This window comes from Carassius carassius, chromosome 6 (genome assembly GCF_963082965.1).
Source record: "Carassius carassius chromosome 6, fCarCar2.1, whole genome shotgun sequence".
Taxonomy (NCBI): domain Eukaryota; kingdom Metazoa; phylum Chordata; class Actinopteri; order Cypriniformes; family Cyprinidae; genus Carassius; species Carassius carassius.
In genome coordinates, this window is record NC_081760.1 from 21,985,444 (window position 1) to 21,994,562 (window position 9,119).

The following is a 9,119-nucleotide window of genomic DNA, read 5'->3' on the forward strand; positions in this document are numbered from 1 at the left end:
TCTGCTTTATTGCACAAACTATTGGGAGACAGAACAGAACAAAAACATCAGGCCCCCAATACAACTGACTTACTTAATATGTTTTAACATCTTTCTTGAGAAGTGTATCAGCAAATCGGAACAGTAAGTAAATTATTTCCTAATATTATGCATTATACAATCATATATTTAAGTTGTTGCTCTAGCAACACCCAGGATTGTTATCAGATCTCTTTTGTATGTCAGCATTAGCTTATTGTAATCAGTGTGAAACTTCACTTTAAACAATAAAATGTGAAAAACATTACCTGCTGTAGAAAAAAAACGTGATCTCACATTAGTTTTTTAATTTGGGTAACAGAATAATAATCGATACAGTGTTTGTATTTTTATCTAATAAATGTGAATATACAAACATTGTAGCTTCATAATAACTACCTAAAACACTACGGGTAAAATAGCACATTGTTAATAGTTGAGATGTTATGAAAACCAAAAGTTTGAAATAAACGGAAAATTGTACTTTCTTTGCTGAAGTGTTTATTGTGATAAATTATGTACAATTATGTAGTAATTGTTAGTATTGTTATATATCAAAAGTATTTGTGTATGTTGAGAATACTTCTTAACACATTTGCAGAATAAAAGTTCTGACTCTGTGTCAGAATATATACAGTACAGACCAAAAGTTTGGACACACCTTCTCATTCAAAGAGTTTTCTTTATTTTCATGACTATGAAAATTGTAGAGTCACACTGAAGGCATCAAGGGCTATTTGACCAAGAAGGAGAGTGATGGGGTGCTGCGCCAGATGACCTGGCCTCCACAGTCACCAGACCTGAACCCAATCGAGATGGTTTAGGGGTGAGCTGGACCGCAGACAGAAGGCAAAAGGGCCAACAAGTGCTAAGCATCTCTGTGAACTCCTTCAAGACTGTTGGAAGACCATTACAGTAATCAAAGCAAAAGGTGGCTACTTTGAAGAACCTAGAATATGACATATTTTCAGTTGTTTCACACTTTTTTGTTATGTATATAATTCCACATGTGTTAATTCATAGTTTAAATGCCTTCAGTGTGAATCTACAATTTTCATAGTCATGAAAATAAAGAAAACTCTTTGAATGAGAAGGTGTGTCCAAACTTTTGGTCTGTACTGTATATATATATATATATATATATATATATATATATATATATATATAAAACATATACACACACACACATTATACATATATACAGTGGGTATAGAAAAACCAACATGTCAGAAAGAATCATAAGAAGAAGAATCCAGAATCACTGAGTTGGAAAAAGGATCACCCCCTTGTGTCAGTATTTTGTTGAGCCATGCTATGCATTTATTACACATTTGTGGAGACTTTGTGATATTGTTGTCATATGCACACAATAATCACTCTTTGTCATAAATTCCTGCAACTGCTTCAGGTTTGCTATAGGTCTCTTGGTCGCCTCTCTGATCAGTTTCCTCCGAAACTTTTATTTGGTTTGGAGTGATGTCCTGATCCAGGGAGGGTCTGTTTTGTACCAAATACCTTCCACTTCGTAATAATAGACTTCACTGTGCTTCTAGGCATTGATAAAGCCTTTGACATTTTTATCCATCTCCTGAATTGTGCCTAGCCACAACTTTATCCAGGAGATCTTTTGACAGTGCCTTGCCACCCATAGTTGATTGTATGCTTCAGTTGCACTTCCTAGGACTGAAATGCTCCAGGAAAGCTCTAAAAGCTAATCAAAATAACCATAGATCACAGTTGAAAGTTAAATGGCTTTGTGTGTCACTGTGTAGGTGATTAACTGATTGAGGCCCTGTCCACATGAACATGATAATTTTTAAAACTGCATCTTTTTCTACGCGGTTTGGCTGTTTGTCCACATGCAAACGCAGCACCAGGCGACTGAAATGGAACATTTTTGAAAATGCCTGCCAGGGTGAAGATTTTCAAAAACTCCAGTTGCAGTGTTTTCATGACAGCGAAACCGGCGCTGATATCTCCGCCTACTGGAAACTTTTTCAGGCTTCTGATTGGCCAACATGGCTTTACGGTTGAGATTACATCATCACCTGTTGGCTTGGCTCTTGACAATGCATCATAGCATTTATTTATTTATTTTTTTAACGGAAGAGGGAAAAACATCTCAGTTACATGTGTAACCACGGTTCCCTGAATAGGGAATGAGATGCTGCTGTGACGTCACCGTATGGGAACACCCTTGTGTGTGACGAAACGCCAATTTTATTGGCCAAATAGCACTAGGCACCACCCTACGCATGTGCACGCATAGTATATCTGGGAGCCGTGCGCTATTTCACTCAGATTTCATGATCTCTGGAAACGCTTTCAAGGTACGGAACGGCCCGAACTGCAGCATCTCGTTCCTTATTCAGGGAACCGTGGTTACATAAATAACCGAGATGTTCCCTGTCATAGGTCACTTCGATGCTGAGGTGACGTCACCGTATGGGAACCCTATACCATCACACCTGACGTACCTTAGATAGCTGGGATCCGAGGAAAGCATCTGCTCAAGCAAAGAACCCGGGAGCCAGGAGCCATCCTCACATTCAGACTGTAAAACTTGACAAAAGTGCTCGGTGAGGACCATCCTGCAGCAGCACAAACATTGACCATAGAAGATCTACTAAGGAAGGCTTGCAATGAAGATCTCCTAACCCCGCCTCTGTGGGGAAGAAAGCCTCCAGGACCACTTGCTGTAAGCGAAAAAGGATTTAAAGCAACCTTAGGGACATAATCAGGCCTTGGTCGCAGCAAACTTTCAAAAATCCTGGTGCAAAATCCATGCACGAAGGTGAAATAGATAGAGCTTATAAATCCCCAACTTTCTTTAGAGTCAGGATTTTTTTTTCAAGGGTTCAAATGGATGTCCTGATAATCCTCATAATATAAAGGATAGATCCCATGATGAAACATGTGTAGGGCGGAAAGGCCACTGCCATCACGAACACTGCATAAATCGAGAGAGCAGGGTATAACAGCCCACTGAGACGCCGTCTGCGTACACATGGTTAGCTGATATTCAGTTAATTCTCAGCACATAGAGACTCTTTCACCTAGATATCACACTATAGAGACTGTGTCTGTTCCCCGAACTAGAAAATACAAAAAACGTCCAAACCAAGTTAAGATTAACAATTTAATTGAGGTTCAACAAATAAAAAACAGAAGCAATATGGATAAACAAATGATAAAGCTTGGCTTATTGAATATCAGATCCCTTTCTACGAAAACACTTTTTGTAAATAATATGATCACTGATCATAATATAGATGTACTCTGTTTGACAGAAACCTGGCTAAAACCTGATGATTACATTATTTTAAATGAGTCCACCCCCCAAGATTACTGTTATAAACATGAGCCACGTCTAAAAGGCAAAGGTGGAGGTGTTGCTTCAATTTATAACAACGTTTTCAGGATTTCTCAGAGGGCAGGCTACAAGTATAACTCGTTTGAAGTAATGGTACTTCATATAACATTATCCAAAGAAACAAATGTTAATGATAAATCCCCTGTTATGTTTGTACTGGCTACTGTATACAGGCCACCAGGGCACCATACAGACTTTATTAAAGAGTTTGGTGATTTTACATCCGAGTTAGTTCTGGCTGCAGATAAAGTTTTAATAGTTGATGATTTTAATATCCATGTTGATAATGAAAACGATGCATTGGGATCAGCATTTATAGACATTCTGAACTCTATTGGTGTTAGACAACACGTTTCAGGACCTACTCATTGTCGAAATCATACTCTAGATTTAATACTGTCACATGGAATTGATGTTGATGGTGTTGAAATTATTCAGCCAAGTGATGATATCTCAGATCATTATTTAGTTCTTTGCAAAATTCATATAGCCAAAATTGTAAATTCTACTTCTTGTTACAAGTATGGAAGAACCATCACTTCTAACACAAAAGACTGCTTTTTAAGTTATCTTCCTGATGTATCCAAATTCCTTAGCATATCCAAAACCTCAGAACAACTTGATGATGTAACAGAAACTATGGACTCTCTCTTTTCTAGCACTTTAAATAAAGTTGCTCCTTTACGCTTAAGGAAGGTTAAGGAAAACAGTTTGACACCATGGTATAATGAGCATACTCGCACCCTAAAGAGAGCAGCCCGAAAAATGGAGCGCAGCTGGAGGAAAACAAAACTAGAGGTATTTCGTATTGCTTGGCGGGAAAGTAACATATCCTACAGAAAAGCATTAAAAACTGCTAGATCCGATTACTTTTCTTCTCTTTTAGAAGAAAACAAACATAACCCCAGGTATTTATTCAATACAGTGGCTAAATTAACGAAAAATAAAGCCTCAACAAGTGTTGACATTTCCCAACACCACAGCAGTAATGACTTTATGAACTACTTTACTTCTAAAATCGATACTATTAGAGATAAAATTGCAACCATTCAGCCGTCAGCTACAGTATCACATCAGACAGTGCACTATAGACCCCCTGAGGAACAGTTCCACTCATTCTCTACCATAGGAGAGGAAGAATTGTATAAACTTGTTAAATCATCTAAACCAACAACATGTATGTTAGACCCTATACCATCTAAGCTCCTGAAAGAGGTGCTTCCAGAAGTCATAGATCCTCTTCTGACTATTATTAATTCCTCATTGTCATTAGGACATGTCCCCAAAACCTTCAAACTGGCTGTTATTAAGCCTCTCATCAAAAAACCACAACTTGACCCCAAAGAACTAGTTAATTATAGACCAATCTCGAATCTCCCTTTTCTGTCCAAGATACTAGAAAAGGTGGTATCCACACAATTATATTCCTTCTTAGAGAAAAATGGTATATGTGAGGATTTCCAGTCAGGATTTAGACCGTATCATAGTACTGAGACTGCTCTTCTTAGAGTTACAAATGATCTGCTCTTATCATCTGATCGTGGTTGTATCTCTCTATTAGTTTTATTGGATCTTAGTGCTGCGTTTGACACAATTGACCACAACATTCTTTTGCATAGACTTGAATACTTTGTTGGCATCAGTGGAAGTGCATTAGCATGGTTTAAATCGTACTTATATGACCGCCATCAGTTCGTAGCAGTGAATGAAGATGTATCCCATCGATCACAAGTGCAGTATGGAGTACATCAAGGCTCAGTACTAGGGCCGCTACTCTTCACGCTTTATATGTTACCCTTGGGAGATATCATCAGGAAACATGGTGTTAGCTTTCACTGTTATGCTGATGATACTCAGCTCTATATTTCTTCGCAGCCCGGTGAAACACACCAATTTGAAAAACTAATGGATTGCATAGTCAATATAAAAAACTGGATGACGAGTAATTTTCTTACTGCTAAATTCTGAAAAAAACAGAGGTGTTAATTATAGGACCTAAAAACTCTGCTTGTAATAACCTGGAACACTGTCTAAGACTTGATGGTTGCTCTGTCAATTCTTCATCATCAGTTAGGAACCTAGGTGTGCTACTTGATCGCAATCTTTCCTTAGAAAGCCACGTTTCTAGCATTTGTAAAACTGCATTTTTCCATCTCAAAAATATATCTAAATTACGGCCTATGCTCTCAATGTCAAATGCAGAAATGTTAATCCATGCATTTATGACCTCAAGGTTAGATTATTGTAATGCTTTATTGGGTGGTTGTTCTGCACGCTTAGTAAACAAACTACAGCTAGTCCAAAATGCAGCAGCAAGAGTTCTTACTAGAACCAGGAAGTATGACCATATTAGCCCGGTCCTGTCAACACTGCACTGGCTCCCTATCAAGCATCGCATAGATTTTAAAATATTGCTTATTACTTATAAAGCCCTGAATGGTTTAGCACCTCAGTATTTGAATGAGCTCCTTTTACATTATAATCCTCTACGTCCGCTACGTTCTCAAAACTCAATTTGATAATACCTAGAATATCAAAATCAACTGCAGGCGGCAGATCCTTTTCCTATTTGGCGCCCAAACTCTGGAATAACCTACCTAACATTGTTCGGGAGGCAGACACACTCTTGCAGTTTAAATCTAGATTAAAGACCCATCTCTTTAACCTGGCATACACATAACATACTAATATGCTTTTATTATCCAAATCCGTTAAAGGATTTTTAGGCTGCATTAATTAGGTAAACCGGAACCGGAAACACTTCCCATAACAACCTATGTACTTGCTACATCATTAGAAGAATGGCATCTACGCTAATATTTGTCTGTTTCTCTCTTGTTCCGAGGTCACCGTGGCCACCAGATCCAGTCTGTGTCCAGATCAGAGGGTCACTGCAGTCACCCGGATCCAGTACGTATCCAGACCAGATGGTGGATCAGCACCTAGAAAGGACCTCTACATCCCTGAAAGACAGCGGAGACCAGGACAACTAGAGCCCCAGATACAGATCCCCTGTAAAGACCTTGTCTCAGAGGAGCACCAGGACAAGACCACAGGAAACAGATGATTCTTCTGCACAATCTGACTTTGCTGCAGCCTGGAATTGAACTACTGGTTTCGTCTGGTCAGAGGAGAACTGGCCCCCCAACTGAGCCTGGTTTCTCCCAAGGTTTTTTTCTCCATTCTGTCACCGATGGAGTTTCGGTTCCTTGCCGCTGTCGCCTCTGGCTTGCTTAGTTGGGGACACTTCATCTACAGCGATATCGTTGACTTGATTGCAAATAAATGCACAGACACTATTTAACTGAACAGAGATGACATAACTGAATCCAATGATGAACTGCCTTTAACTCTCATTTTTGCATTATTGACACTGTTTTCCTAATGATGCAATGTATTTTGTTTAAAGCGCTATATAAATAAAGGTGACATTGACATTGACATTGATATGGCGGCCATGTACACGTTAAGAGTGGCTGGTGTTACTCCCTTTGATGAAACTCCAGTACTTAAGCGACAGGGCAGTATGCTGGATCCATATTACGAAGTCTACACCAGGTAGAAAACAGTTTCGGTGGCCTCACTGAATTCTGTATTGAAATAACACAAATCTCACTGAATTCTGGATAACACTGCTGGAATTAGCCGAATCGGAGGAAAAAGAACACAAAGTGGTTCTGGGCCATTTGTGGACTATATCATCCAGTCCCAGGGGCGATGGGGGGGATAGGGAGAAACATAGCGGGCAATGCACAGTCGTGCTCGACGTAAATAAGTCCACTTCCGCCTCTCCAAATGTTCGCCATATATAGCTCACCGTTTGGGGGTGCAGCCTCCATTCCCCATCCTCCAGGTTCTGTCTCGAGAGCAAATCCGCTCCGAAGTTCAAATGTCCGGGGACGTGAACCACTCGGATCGACAGAAATCTGTTCTGAGACTATAGAAGAATGTTCCTCGCCAGCCTGCATAGGGAGCGAGAGTGTAATCCTCCTTGGTGATTCAAATACGAAACAACTGCCGCGTTGTCTGTCCTGATTAACACGTGATGGCCATTCAGCAGTCTTGAAAAATATCGGAGAGCTAGAAGACTGCCAGCAGCTCCTAGGCGTCCTTGACAAACTGCATCTGTTATGACAGTCTCGTGGCAACAGCAGACTCCTAATCGAACTCCTTTCCAAATAAGTTTTTTTTCCAAAGAAAAGTCTTTATCATCAGAACACACCTCTGTGTCACCGAAATCATTTAATGCAGATAAAAACGGGATTCAATCCTTTGGCTTTTTGTCCACCACTGAAATGGACGCATGTGAAGTAAACCCAAACAGATTACAGGGGACGCTGCTGCCATTAGACCCAAAAGTTTAAAGCACAAATTCACCGTCACTGTGCGGCCTGCTTTGAAATGGTGAAGGCATAACATGAAACTAACCACTTATGTGGATTTTAGAAAGTACACAGAGTTTAGCTTGTATTACTTTAATGTGTAAACCCAGGCTGCTTAGATGAGTCAGCATGAGATCTCGATGAGAGTGTGTTTGTGTCTGTGATTGTGCTAATACCAGCCAATCATCTAGGTAATTTAGCACATGAACGCCCTGGAGCCGCAATGGGGCCAGAACTGCTTCCATGTATCCGTGGAGCCAGTGCTAAACTGAAGGGAAGAACACGGAATTGATAAGCTTTGCCCTCTAAAATGAATCTGAGGAACTTCCTGTGTCTCTTGATGATCTGAATATGAAAGTATCCATCTTTCAGATCGATCGTGACAAACCAATCGTTTGGTTGAATCTGATACAGAATAGATTTTACCGTCAACATCTTGAATTTGCTCGCCCTGAGTGCAAGATTCAAACAGCGTAAATCCAATATTGGTCGTAATTGTCCGAGCACAGAAAGCTTGCCGGGTCCGTAAGCACAGGAAATGCATGTGTCAAGGTGATTGGGTTTTGTTGTATATAAGCCTGAAGCGTGTTTACAGCAGGATTTATTCCAACAGGATGCACATCAACCCCCGCTGCTAGCAAGAAAGCGGCAGCTTTGTGTCTTTGACAGACCCTTCGGCCGTCCCTCAAACTTTGAAGGCTGGAGTGCGCAGAGTGTCTGAGGGGGTGCTCCGAGTGGTAGCTATAAGATATATTCTTTTCCTTAATACCAGTGAGGTTGAGCCAAAGGTGGCGCTAGACCGTCACCATGGAGCGTGGCAGCCACCTGACCTGAAGTTGAATAAAATTTTCAGCCGAGATTAGACATGACTCGACACGCCTTCAAAGGAAGAAGGGGGCGAGACTTCCATGCCGTGGCCGAGAGATCGGTGCGAGATGTTCGGCTAGAGTGTCGTCCACCGGCGGCATCATTGTATAACTGCGGTCCGCCATGTCAGCAATGGTGGCGAAATCTGCGGCCGCTGCGTTTGTGATGTGCGCTGATTAAGGTTGCTTCCAGGACCTCGAAACCCCTTGGTGGAGGTCCGGGAAGAAGGGCAGTGTCTTACGGGGCTGGGTAGGTGCACGACTAGTTAAAAAACAGTCGTCCAGCTCAAATAGGGATTGGGCCTGTGCCGCGTCCACTTCCCACATCTGACAGCCTCACTGTAAGAAGGGGAAGTGCATTTCTCCTGTCCACTTGGAGGGAGAGAACTGTATGTGAGTCTGAATCCACGGTGAGCAATTCTGCTGATTTATCCCACTTGAGTGGGGGAGAGCGAGCGAAGTGGAAAAAACTTCAGCGCA